This window comes from Macrotis lagotis, chromosome 3 (assembly GCF_037893015.1).
Source record: "Macrotis lagotis isolate mMagLag1 chromosome 3, bilby.v1.9.chrom.fasta, whole genome shotgun sequence".
Classification (NCBI taxonomy): Eukaryota; Metazoa; Chordata; class Mammalia; order Peramelemorphia; family Peramelidae; genus Macrotis; species Macrotis lagotis.
This window is the reverse complement of record NC_133660.1, coordinates 15833932-15848862: the sequence shown is the minus strand read 5'-3', so window position 1 is coordinate 15848862 and position 14931 is coordinate 15833932.

Genomic DNA, 14931 nt, shown 5'->3' with positions numbered 1-14931 from the left:
TATACTCTTTTTCATGATCTCTTCGGGGTATAGAACCAGTAGTGGTATTGCTAGGTCAAAGGGTATGCTCATTTTTGTTGCCCTTTGGGCGTAGTTCAAAATTTCTCTCCAGAAAGCTTGGATGAGTTTACAGCTCCACCAACAGTGTAATAGTGTCCCAGATTTCCCACAACCCTTCCAACAATGATGATTATCCTTTCTGGTCATATTGGCCAGTCTGAGAGGTGTGAGGTCATACCTCAGAGAAGCTTTAATTTGCATTTCTCTAATAATTCATGATTTAGAGCAATTTTCACATGGCCATGGATTGCTTTAATCTCCTCATCTGTAAATTACCTTTGCATATCCTTTGACCATTTGTCAATTGGGGAATGGCTTTTTGTTTTAAAAATATGACTCAGCTCTCTGTATAATTTAGAAATGAAATCTTTGTCAGAATCATTAGTTGTAAAGATTGTTTGCCAATTTAATACATTTCTTTTGATCTTGGTTACAGTGGTTTTATATGTGCAAAAGCTTTTTAATTTAATGTAATCAAGATCATCTAGTTGGTATTTGGTGATGTTCTCCAACTCTTCATTGGTCATAAACTGCTTCCCTTTCCATAGATCTGACAGTTAAACTAGTCCTTGATCTTCTAATTTGCTTATAGTATTGCTTTTTTTTATGTCTAAATCCTGTAACCATTTGGATCTTGTCTTGGTAAAGGGTGTTAGGTGTTGGTCTAATCTAAGTTTTTTCCATACTAACTTCCAATTTTCCCAGCAGTTTTTATCAAAGAGAGAGTTTTTATCCCAATAGCTGGACTCTTTGGGTTTATCAAACAGCAGATTACTATAATTGTGTCCTGCTTTTGCACCTAGTCTATTTCACTGGTCCACCACTCTATTTCTTAGCCAATACCAAACAGTTTTGATGACTGTTGCTTTATAATATAATTTTAGATCAGGTAGGGTTAAGCCTCCTTCCTTTGTACTTTTTTCATTAAATTCCTGGAAATTCTTGACTTTTTATTTCTCCATATGAATTTACTTACAATTTTTTTTCTAAATCATTAAAGTAATTTTTTGGAATTTTGATTGGTAAGGCACTAAACAGGTAGTTTAGTTTTGGTAGAATTGTCATTTTTATTATATTAGCTCTACCTATCCATGAGCAGTTGATATTTGCCCAGTTATTGAAATCTGATTTAATTTGTGTGAGAAGTGCTTTATAATTGTTTTCAAAAAGTTTCTGAGTCTGTCTTGGCAAATAGACTCCCAGGTATTTTATATTGTCTGAGGTTACTTTGAATGGGATTTCTCTTTCTAGCTCTTCCTGCGGTATCTTGCTAGACATATATAGAAAAGTTGAGGATTTATGAGGATTTATTTTATAACCTGCAACTTTGCTAAAATTGCTAATTGTTTCCAGTAGTTTTTTGGATGATTTCTTGGGATTCTCTAGGTATACCATCATGTCATCTGCAAAGAGTAAGAGTTTTGTCTCTTCCTTCCCAATTCTAATTCCTTCAGTTTCTTTTTCTTCTCTAATTACTGAAGCTAACATTTCTAATACCATATTGAATAGTAGTGGTGATAATGGGCACCCTTGTTTGACCCCTGATCTTATTGGGAATGCCTCTAGCCTCTCCCCATTGAATATAATGCTTGTTGATAGTTTCAAATAGATGCTGCTAATTATTCTAAGGAACAGTCCATTTATTCCTACACTCTCTAGTGTTTTTAGTAGGAATGGATGCTGTATTTTGTCAAAAGCTTTTTCATCATCTATTGATATGATCATACAATTTCTGATAGCTTTGTTGTTGATATAATTGAGTATACTAACAGTTTTCCTAATATTGAACCAACCCTGCCTTCCTGGGATAGATCCTACTTGATCATAATGTATTATCCTAATGATAACTTGTTGTAATTGTTTTGCTAAGATTTTATTTAAGATTTTTGCATCTATATCCATCAGGGAAATAGGTCCATAATTTTCTTTCTCTGTTTTAACTCTTCCTGGTTTAGGTAACAGCACCATATTGGTTTCATAGAAAGAGTTAGACAGAGTTCCATCTTTCCCTATTTTTCCAAAGAGTTTATACAGAATTGGAACCAATTGTTCCTGTAATATTTGGTAAAATTCACTTGTGAATCCATCAGGCCCTGTAGATTTTTTCTTAGGGAGTTCAATGATGGCTTGTTGAATTTCTTTTTTCTGAGATAGGGTTGTTTAGGTATTTAATCTCTTCTTCATTTAACTTGGGCAACTTATATTTTTGTAAATATTCATCCATTTCACTTAGATTATCAAATTTAGGGGGCAGCTAGGTGGCGCAGTGGATAAAGCACCAGCCCTGGAGTCAGGACTACCTGGGTTCAAATCTGGTCTCAGACACTTAATAATGACCTAGCTGTGTGGCCTTGGGCAAGCCACTTAACCCCATTTGCCTTGCAAAAAAACCTAAAAAAATATGAAGATTATCAAATTTATTGGCATAGAATTGGACAAAATAATTTCAAATTATTACTTTAATTTCCTCCTCATTGGTGGTGAGTTCACCTTTTTCTTTTATGATACTAGCAATTTGGTTTTCTTCTTTCTTTTTTTTAATCAAATTGACCCAAGGTTTATCAATTTTATTGGGTTTTTTTCATAATACCAACTTTTGGTTTTATTCATTAATTCAATAGTGTTTTTGCTTTTGCTTTTATTAATTTCTCCTTTAATTTTTAGAATTTCTAATTTGGTATTTAATTGGAGATTTTCAATTTGTTCATTCTCTAATTTTTTTAGTTGCATGTTTAGTTCACTGATTTCCTCTTTCTCTAATTTATTCATGTAAGCATTTAAAGCTATAATATATGCCTGAGGGCCACTTTGAATGAATCCCATAGGTTTTGGTATGTTGTTTCATTATTGTCATTATCTAGGATAAAATGGTTAATTCTTTCTATAATTTGTTTTTGGTCCACTCATTCTTTAAAATGAGGTTATTCAGTTTCCAATTTGTTCTGGGACTATATCTCCTTGGCCCAATATTGCATATGACTTTTATTGCATTGTGATCTGGGAAAAATGTATTCACTATTTCTGCCTTTCTGAAGTTGATCATTAGGTTTTTATGTCCTAGTACATGTCAGTTTTTATATAACTTCCATGTACTGCAGATAAAAAAGTATATTCCTTTCTATTCCCATTCAATTTCCTCCATAAGTCTACCATATCTAGTTTTTCTAACAATCTATTCACCTCCTTAACTTCTTTCTTGTTTATTTTATGATTTGATTTATCTAGATCTGAGAGTGGGAGGTTGAGGTCTCCCACTAGTAGAGTTTTGGGGTCTATGTCTTACTGTAGTTCTTTCAGCTTCTCCTCTAAGAATCTGGATGGTATCCCACTGAGTGCATATATATTTAGTATTGAAATAACTTTATTGTCTATGGTACCTTTTAGGAGGATAAAGTGTCCTTCCTTATCTCTTTTAACACTATCTATTTTTGCTGCTGCTTTGTCTGAGATAAGGATTGCTACCCCTGATTTTTTTTACTTCAGCTGAAGCAAAATACATTTTGCTCCAACCTTTTACCTTTACTCTATATGTATCTCTCTGCTTCAAATGAGTTTCTTGTAAGCAGCTTATTGTAGGATTTTGGTTTTTAATCCACTCTGCTATTTGCTTATGTTTTAAGGGAGAGTTCATTCCATTCACATTTAAAGTTATGATTACTCATTCTTTATTGCCCTCCATGCTATCTTCCCTCTGTTTGTATTTTCCCCCTTCTCCCCCTTATCTATATTCCCCAGTATTTTGTTTTTGAATACCACCCCCTTCAGTATGTTTGCCCTCCTATATCACCCCCTCTCCTTTCCCCTTTCCCTTTTTTCCCTTTTCCCTTCCCTTCCTTTTGTTAGTTCCCCTTTTTTCCCCACTCCCCATCCCTTTCTCCATCCCCCCTCCCCTTTTCCCCTTTTAATACTTGAAATGTTAGATAAGTTAACTGAGTATGTGTAGGTTGACTTTAAGCCAAGTCTGATGAGAAGAAGATTCAGGTGTTTCTCATCTCCTCCCTTCTTACCCTCTATTACCATAGGTATTTTGTACCTCTTAGTGTAATGATATTTACCCCATTCAATCCCCTCCTTCCTCCTGTCTCTTTCTTGTCCCCCTTTTTTCAAGGAGGTAGTGTTTTTTAGATCACTCTTTCTGAGTCATAGAAAAATCTGAGTATCTGTCACTTCTAGCTAAGTACATTCTATCTAATAGAGTTGAAATTCTTGAGAGTTATTAGAGTCTTTTTGCCAAGTGGGGTTAAAGCCAGTTACATCCCATTAGATAGCAGTCTCATGGATAGATCATGAATGTCCATCATTTCTGGCTAGGTATATTCTCTCTGTTACAGTTACAATTCTCAAGATTTATGAGAATCTTTTTCCCCATGTTGGGATATAGCCAGTTTGAACTTATGGAATAGTAGTTTTTTTCTTTTACTACGCCCCCTTTTTATACCTTTTCATGTGTCTCTTGAACCTCCTGTTTGATGTCCAAATTTTCTATTTAGCTCTGGTCTTTTCATCAGGAATTTTTGGAATTCTTCCATTTCCTTAAATGTCCATCTTTTTTCCCTGGAAGAAAAGGCTCAGCTTTGCAGGATAGTGGATTCTTGGCTGTATTCCAAGATTCCTTGCTCTTCAAAATATCTCATTCCAGGCCCTTCGATCCCTTAATGTTGATGCAGCCAGATCCTGTGTAATCCTTATTGTGGCTCCTTGATATTTAAATTGTTTCTTTCTGGCTGCTTGCAGGATTTTCCATAGTGCTTTTAATAAGAAGAATGTATGGCCAAGAGAACTTAACTGAAAAACAAAGGCACCCAACATGGTTTATGTGCCCAATCTAATAGAAGAAGAGAAAAGGTTTTTTCTCTTTCTTCCTGCTAAATATAAGATATCTTACTGTGGGCATTGGTACTTCAGACCTTTCCTCCTTCATTCTTTCTAGCCTTTCATCTGAGAGAATCTCCACCCAAATTTGCTGTATTTCCCAGCACTTCTCTACCCTAGAATTGACACAAGGAATACAATTCTGGATTTGTACTTTTTCTCTTTTTTTCTCCTCTCCATTCTCAGCTAGAAATTTGGAGTTCTACATGGTCCTATCTCTTGAAATGCTCTACCAGATATAGGAGAACTATGAATTGTAATTGCTTTGTAGAAATGATGATATGCCTCTTTGACAAGATTTCTATTTTCACCTAGAGTAATAATTTTTGATGGAACTGAATGATCATTTTCATAGTTTCATAGTTCCTCTAAAATCCCTTTCAGAGTATGTCATTACCACATTCCTTGGCTCCATCAAGTGGATCAATATTAGAAATGGATATGGGGATGACATTAAAAGATATGCATTAGCATCAGTTTTGCTGTTTAGTTTCAAGGACCATGGAACCCCTTGATCAGACTTCATAGCTTAATTTTTATCTATGTTTTATGTTCTCTATTATGTTTTGAGCTCTATGAGAACAGGACTGGTCAGCCTCTTTGATTTGCATTCCCAGGACTTGGCTTAGTGCCTTATACCTAGTAAGGCCTAGATAGTTTTTCATCCATTTATTCTTTCATTCATTCAATCAGTCTCTCCCGTGAATAAAACTGTGTTTGTTTGGAAGAGCTTCATCTTTCCTATTCTCTGCTTCCTAGATCTAGATACAAAGTCTTGACTATTCACTAGATTTGAAGAACAACATGTCAGCAACATCCAAAGTTGAGATTTCTAGGACTTTTAAAGGGGTCCTCCAAAAGGTCATGGGTATTTCCTTGCCTCAGTGTTGAACTAAGCTTCTGATAAACAGGATTATCCTAGAAACACTCTATCCATCAAGGTCTGTGACAGAATTCATTCTCTATGCTATTAATCCCAGTAATTTAACAAGCCAACAGCGGTTTATGTCTGATTTCAAATAATCCATTTCCAAATGGACATTATTCCTCACCCAATATGGTAATAGATCCTTTATTCTATTTGTGTGGGCAAATGTGGCAGTGGCTATAAATTACTTATCACTCTTGAATGCTCCTACAATTTGCAGTAATTTTTTCATTAACCACACAAACAGGGAGTTCTGGCCAAACACATAAGACAGTGAAAGAAGGGCCAATGACCAAACAGTCTGAAAGCACTATTGATCTTGATTTGAGGAAACTTCAGGAATCAGGGAGAGAGATGAAGAATGAAGAAGGTCTGAGGGTTTAAGCAGTAGTTGGCAAGCAAGCAGGCAATGATATGTGTGAATATGTAACACAAAAATAAGAAAATATTTCTGCAGCTGTTGCATCAAAGACTTTATGGAAAAGCAAAGATATGGGCTAAACAATCTTGTAATTTAAAATTTATTTTTGCAACTGACACACATGGTACTTCTCCATAGTATCACAGACAAAACTTTTATGTGACAGAGAAAGCGATGGGAATTGTGTTTTGTTGTTAATTGTCAGCAGGAAAAAAAATGAAGACCAGAGATTTGTCCTTTGATTAGGCTCAGAATAGTGTCTATAAAGTTTTTATTTTTAAACAATATGAGAATTTCATTGACATGTGACCCCTGCAGCCCTCCCTTATAGCTGTATGCAAAACAATGGATGCATTCTCTATGGACTATGATCCAATCCAGTCCTCTGTTCCATCAGATTTCATGAACTGGATATAAGTTGTGATCTTTTATTTTCTATTGTATTTTGCTGGACTTTTTGAGGAATATGCCTTTGGGGGGAATATTTTAGTCCTTGTATGACTCCAAACCTTTTGATGCCAGAATCTCCTATGGACTGAAATGGGATTATTCAACAGACAATAGGGAATGATAGATGTGAACTGGAAGTCAGTCATTATAAATAGGGAATGATGAAGGAAATGCAGTGTAAGACATTCCATCCAAATGTAGGGCTGTTAAAAGATGACATGGTCATGTGGCATGAAGACAGGTAATCCATGCCTATATTCTATTAAAAGACTCTCAAGATGTGGAAAGAAAAAGAAGCAAGGTCCCCAGGGTGCTGGGCCCTTTTGGGTGATTTCATGATAGCACAGAGACAGAGTTTCACAAGGTGGCCCATATAACAAGGTTATGATCTGCAACTAGTTTGTGAGTTGCAGTTGATTTAGTTTGCAAAACAAAATGTGTTATGAAGATAAAGAATGATGTTAAAGATAGGCCTTACAATAGCACCTGGGAAAAAGATCACAGGCCTAAATAGCCTCCAACATAAATTCTACCAAACTTTTTTTTGGCAAAACAATGGGGTTAAGTCACTTGCCCAAGGTCATACAACTAGGTAATTATTAAGTGGCTGAGCTGGATTTGAACTCATATCCACTTGACTCTGGGACTGGCACTCTATCCACCACACTGCCTAACTACCCCTCTATGAAACTTTTAAAAGGCAAATCTCTCCTCTACCTAATCTCAGTGTTGGGAAAGCCCTAGGGAATCATCTCGTCTAACCAATACATAAAAAAGGTTCCACTCTAACATACTCCAAGTAGTGGACTTTGTTTGGCCATTGTCATACCATAGAGACTCTCAAAACACAGAAAAGTTAACTGTATATCTACTTCTAGTGCATTAGACAAATATATTTGTCACCCCAAACATAACAAATTCAATTATATACCAATAGCAATCTTGACTATGACTGCTAAAATAAATAAAATTTTCAGATAGAGAAGAACACCAAAAAGACTTTATGATTGGTGGAACCCAGAAGAATTTACCTGTGAATTTCAAGGATGCCTATATAACAAGTCAAAAAATCATGTGAACAAGAAAAATTAAAAATAAATGTTATTCCATCATGTGACTTGACATGGAAACTTTAGATAAAATATAGTCTTTATGCTCAACTAAGCAATAAGTATTTCTTAAATGCCTACTATGTCCATAATCCAAGAGCAGATTTATGCATGAAATAGTCCCTGCACACAGTGAATTTTTATTCTTTTGGAGGAAACAAGTTGCACACATGGAGGTCAACAAAATATGTTCAGGGTCATTTTGGGAGAGTGACATGAATGGCATGGAATGCAAATGATCAGTGTGTAAGAAGCCAGGATATGGGTGGGAAGAGACAAAGAGAATGCTCACCAGTTACTAAGGCAGGATTTGGAGGGCCTGGTGTGGAGTGAAGAGACCAGAGAACAGCATTGGGGTTCAAGTTAAAAAAAAAAGAATTCTCTCCACTATGAAGAAGGAGCAATTTTAACAGTCAAACAAATAGAAGGAGGCATACAACACAAATTCTGTGGGTTCAAGTACACAAGATAAAAGCCAACAATAGTGTCTCTTTTAAAAAAATAAGCTTTAGAAGTGTGAATCAGAATACTTTCTTCAGGCAGTGAATCAGAAGATGATGAGTACAGCAAGCACGATATAATTACTGAAAAATAAACAAAATGAGGAACCAATTTTATTCGAACATTCGATTTAGCAGATTGTTGGTGTAGGAGTGATTTCAGATTTCAGATTGTGTTACTTTGCCCTTACACAGGAGGGGAATTTGGCAGGGATACAATAGTCTTTAACTTCTCGGGGCTTGGATGATGTGACCTGGAACCATATCTGGTCATCATCCTTAATGGTATTGCAACTGCCATGGTTTTATGCACTCACCAACTCTGAGAGACCTAGACCCCATGTGACTGGGACTTGTTATTTTTCATAATAATATGTCTTGGAAGTTGTACCCAATTAGAGATAGTTGTTGGATAAAATTTCCCAATGCTATGGGTAGGAGAAAAAAATTACAGGAGAAAAATATGGATCTAAACACAGGGGCTTATATGAGAAATGTTGAATTGGGAAGGTAGAAATGACAGGACTTGGCAACAGACTGTTTTGGGGAGGGGTCTTCAGTCTCTCTTATTTTGTATTTTTGAGAAATGTTTTGCAACAACATTAATGCTCTATTCCCCTCTGCCCACTCTCTATATATAAGTTGCCAAATATTAAAAGCAATTTGACTTCATTTAGAGAATTTCATCAGATTATATAAAGAATGATTCTACTTCCTCATACTCTGTAGTAACAGGAGGATTATAAGATGCAATTACTTCCATAATGGTATTTATTCAAGTATTATCACAAGTCCATGATCACTATGTGTCCCATGAAATGATACTTTTATTATTTTTGACACACAAGAAAACTAACTCAGATGCCTTATTCATTGCTTCTCCAAGGAAAATCTGTGAAACTTCCTTTCATTTGGCTATAGTTTCACTTTTTTTCTGCTGCTTTGCTTCTTGGGGAAAATGTCAAGTTTGATGTCCTTCTACTTCTCCCAAAGTATGTCCATTTGTGAGTATCTCACACTTTGAGTACTCAAGGTTAAGTGTAATTTTTATAGATGATCTAAGAATGTTTAATTCTGACTAGACTTTCACCCTTCTTCCAATTCATAAAAAAAATGAGAGGGGTGTAGGGCACTCATGTCCTAGGACTGTTTCTTGTGGGTTTAATTCATAGCAATAGAATTCATCACCAGTTTATCTACTGAGCCTCTTTAAGTAAAATTGAGCTGGTTTTTGAACAGCAGGCAATCTGTTTGGTCAAGCTAGTTAAAGTTTATCTTCTTCTCCTAGGAGTGTCCTAAGGACACCAGAGTTCCCTCCAAGTCCTAACAAAGCAACAATAATATTTGATGGAAATTTCTATTGCCAAGAAGACCCATAGTTGCCCAAATAGATATACTTACCCATTCATAAGGGTGGTGGGGTAGTGAATGAAGAATGCATATTGCCCAGAATGTAGCATGTCATTCAACACATTAAAGGACTTCCATAATTTGACTCCAGCCCAGGTTTCCAGACTTAATCTCACATGCGCTATCTTCAGGTATTTTGTAGTTCAATCAGTCAGTCAATCAACAGACATTTATTAAATTCTTATTCTGCCAAGTTCTATGATCACTTAATCTATCTCCTCCCTTGATTCATGCACACATATCTGGAATCTAGCAAGTCCTCTACTCTACCTCAGAATCTAGGTCTTACATTGTGGCTTAGCCTGGGCTCCACTTCTCCACTTAGATAACCCTTCCTTCCCATCCAGTCCTTTGGCCTCTCTCCCTCATGGAATTATGAGTATATACTTCCCTATGTTATGACCCCTTTCCAATCACCCCTTGCCAGTAGATTGTAAGCTCCTAGAGGACAGATATTCTTTGAATTTTGTCAATTTGTATCCACATCCTCTTGCTAGCATGTACTTCGGTAGTTTGATGTTTGTTGAATTGAACTGATTTGGATGGTCAATAAGATTTGGGCCTGGAGCTCTGGAGACCTGGACTCAAATCCCACCTCTGATATATACTATATGTGGAATCAAGGGCAGGACACTTAACCTCAATATTCTCATCTGGAAAATGAAGAATGGGGCTGGGTTTAATGACCTCTAAGGCTCCTTTTAGCTCTAAATCTATGATTGCTTCATCCTATGATTCTAGTTGCATACAGAGTTTTTATTCAACCTCCCACACCTGAGAAACTGAAGTTAAGGACAAAGAATTGCTCAAAGAGTACAGAGCTAGCCATTCAAACTAGACCTTGACTTTATTCTCCATTAAACTGATAAGAAAAGTTGCAAAAATCAATGATTGGAATCATATAGTCAGGCAATAAGTTTTTAATAATATGACCCTGATATGTTAAAGACTCAGGAATACAAAAGATTTGTCTAGAAGGATATTATAATCTAATTGGGCATGAAATCTAACAGGGAGGGAGTCATTTGGTGCTAGATAGCCTCATATGGAAAGTGACATTTTGGAGTATGAAGAATCTGGCATTAGAAAATAGAAGTTTCAAATTCCATCTCTGTTAATGTCTCTTTGTGAAACCCAAGGAAATGTTCTTCCCCTCTCTGGGGCTGGTTTCATCATTTCTAGGGGAAAGGGAGTTGGTGCAGACTAGCTGATTTCTAAAGTCCCTTCTAGGTCTCAAGCTGTCATTTTCAGCCTTTTTACCTATTCATTCAATGTCTTCCTTGCTTTCTTCTTTCCTTCCCATCCTTTCTTCCTTTGCAACTTCATTTTTTCCTTTCTGCTTTCCTACACTTCTTTTTCATTCATTCATTTAACCATTAGTTAAGTTTTAAACTTTCTTCACCCTCAGGAGGACAATCACAGTGTAAAAAGCAAGATTTCAGATATTGATTAGAACTTCCCTCAAAGTATTTTTAAAATATAAAGACTACAAACTTTCAATTCATCAGTGAAGCTATCCTGATCCCTGAGCCCCAGAAGTTTAACTTCTGAAGAATAAACTCTGTTTAGATTCAATTAATATGGAAGGTATTGAAGACAGGCTCAGTGACAAATCAATTTCTCTGTCACCTAGGGCCAGTCTAGCTCAATTCTGGGGATCTTATCACCTGCTAAGATACAGATGAGGACATGTTTCAACTAAAACTCATATGAAGCTTATATCTTTAAACTGGGGTAGAGGGTTAATGATCAAGGCGTTGAAGGGAATTTCCACATGGAACATGTCACAAGTATAGATGTTCATGTCTTATCTTAGAGGCAGCCAAGTGACTCAGTAGATTGTACCAAGAGCCAAGAAAATCTAGATTCAAATACTACCTCAGATACTTAGCTGTTTCATCATATATAAGTCACTTTGATTACTCTGCCTGTCTCTTCATCTGTAAAATGTGGATCATAATAATACTTACCTCCCAGGGTAGATGTGAGGAAAAGAAGGGATTAGAAAGGGAATATGCACTCACAATATGCCAACTATGTTCCAGGCACTGTGCTAAGATTCTTACAGCAACCCTGAGCACTATTATGACCTCCATTATACAAATGGGAAAACCGAGCCAGAATTCAGTCTGTTAAATGATTTTCCCAGAGTCTTATAGCTAGTAAATGTCTGAGGCTGAAGCAACTAGCTCATACAGTGGATAGAACTCATATTCCCAAGTTCAAATTCAGCCTCAGACACTTACGAACTGCTTGGCTCTTGCTAAGTCATGTAATCCTGTTTGCATCGGGTTTCTCATCTATAAGATGAGCTGGGAAAGGAAATGGCAAGTGATCCCAATGTCTTTAGTAAGAAATCCCCAAAGGGAGGCACAGAGAACTAGAAATGACAAAAAAACTGAATAGCAACAACTTCCTGACTCCAAATCTAGTGCTCTAAGCACAATGCCAATCATCTACCTTATAAAATGAGGTAATCTATGTAAAGCTTTTCATAAACTTTTAAACATTATAGGGGTGGCCAGGTGGTACAGTTGGGGCAGCTAGGTGGTGCAGTGGATAGAGCACTGGCCCTGGAGTCAGGAGGACCTGAGTTCAAATCCAGCCTCAGACAATAATTACCTAGCTGTGTGGCCTTGGGTAAGTTGCTTAACTCCATTGCCTTGCAAAAACTAATAAACAAACAAACAAACAAATAAATAAATTAGCATTATATAAATGCTAATATGCATTCATATACCCTCTGTGGGCATATATCATTCCTTCCAATGCAAAGGCCCAGCTACAGCCTGCCCAGTAGGACCATGTGAAGGGTAAATTTAGACATATATAAAGCAAGCCAGGATAGGACTTAGTGGTGATAGTTATCTGTGACAAAGGTGAACTAAGAATCCAAGGTAAATGAGGTTTTGTGCTTGGGAGAACCTCAGGGTAGTGTTCCTTAAGATGATACATTTGGGCACAGAGGAAGGAACCAGAGCCCTGGGAAAGGAATGGGCTTGCCCTCAGTCAGAGATGAGACAGCTCCCCAGGGAACCTGCTTACATTCAGGAAGTGTTAATGACTTTAGACTACTCTTTATCAGCTTTACAAAATAGACCAGACAGCCGGCAATGCTGTACAAGATTGTCACCTATCAAGGAACTCAGACTCAGTGACAGGCATCTGAGCTAGATCCTACTATTGGCAATGTCCTGATTCATTGGACTTGAATCTCACCAGGAAGCCTTATTAGCAATAGAAAGATAAGCAATGCTATTCAGGTATGAGAAAGCAGATAATTCTTCACTGGAGGAAAGGACAGACTAAATGCTGAGAAAAATTAGGGCCTAAATTGAGCTTGAAAAACAAATTAAGTAACTGGGAGGAAAAAAAGCAGCATTAGTACTATATTAGGCTCTACCAAACTGGCATTAATCAGACGAAAGGAACCCAGACACATCTTAAAGGTAACTTGATACTTTGAACAATAATAATGTGAGCATACATGCAAAATTCAGTCTCAGGGTGCTGAGAGTATGGAACACAAGCAATTAGTGCTAGAGAAGGTGACCTGGAAGATGTACTGTTGATTCCTTCATTCTTCCCCCCCCCCCAAGTGACCCAGACACATTTGGGGGGTGGGGGGGAGTGTGTGTGTATGTGTATGTAAAATACAAAATATCTCAATACTCTTCATACAATTTTAAGATTTCATAGCTTTTGACCTTCAGTACATCCCACATATTAGAGACAGTTAGGTATCATAGTCAAGAAGACTTGAATTAAACTCCTGGGTCAACTACTCACTAGCAATATGGTCCTAGATATTAGGGTCTTAACCTCTGCCTGTCTCAGCTTCCTCATCTGTAAAATAAAGATAATAAGAGCACCTCCTTCCTAAGATTGTTGTAGGATTGAGTAAGATAACATATGTAAAATTTTATGTTTTTCAAATATATATATATGTAAATCTTGATGTGCTCCACTATCAAAATGCCAGTTAATCTTATTACTCCTAATTATTTAGTAGTCCACTGAATTGATGATCTCATTAAGTATGGATTCTCCATTCACTGGACATAGACCATAGCACCCACTAACTCCTTAGATTGTCTAGGTATAAAAAACAAAAATTACCATCTAGAGAACAGACCTTGTAGGGAGAGTTGATCAGTACCTTGGACAGCAGTCACTCAGCCTTGACCCAACTATTAGAGTTCTCATGAAAGAGGGACGGTGATGAAGTCATTAATAAAGTGCAGAACTTGGAGTCAAGATGACCTGAATCTAAATCTTCCCTTAGACATTTAAATGATTGTGTGGTACAAAGCATTTCCCCTTCTGGGCTGCACCTCTGTTAAAATGAGAGGGCTTGGATGTAATGGTCTCCCACTGAGTTCTCAATTCCTTGTAGGACTGTCACCCCCAAATAATAATTAAAGATATTATTAAAGATACATTCCAATAGATCTGTGATCTACTCAGTTAGGAATTTGCCTCTACCCCAACCATGTCAGGCATATTATGTGAAACTAGTCAAATTGTCATAGGGGATCTATCTAGCATGCTGATAATGGCCTTATGCCTTTCTTCCTAAAAGTGGAGGGTATCCATGTACTACCCTGGTCATCACCCTGCTTATTATCTCCTTCTATCTATGCCATGTGATGGAAGCCCAGTTTCTCTTCTCATCGTACATTTTCCTGATGACATCCTCGACCTAATTGCATCTTTGCCATTCTTCATTGGTTATATATTCAAAATTCTCATTTTCTATATATCTGCTTTATATTAGATTTCTTTGACTTCATTACTATACCCCCAAATGGGATGCCATCTCCCACCTGACCTTTTCATTTTCTTTTGTTTATTGTTTTATCCATTAAGCTGGAAACTCCTTGATAGCAGGGACTTTCTTTTTGTATTTGCATCCCTGGTACTCAATGTATGATACATAGTAGGCACCTAATTAATGTCTATTGCCTGGAATGACAGTTTGTATGCTGTAACAACAGTAAGTATTTAGGAAGCACCAACTATGTGTCAGAGATACCAGATCAGTATAAAATTGTATAAAGAAATCAGTGATAATAAGCATTTGTGGAGCATGTTACTGACAATAGCCTTAAAGGTTAAGGACTATAGAAAGTGTTTTCCCTAATTAACAGATATGGCTTAACTAGTTGACTTCATTGCTAG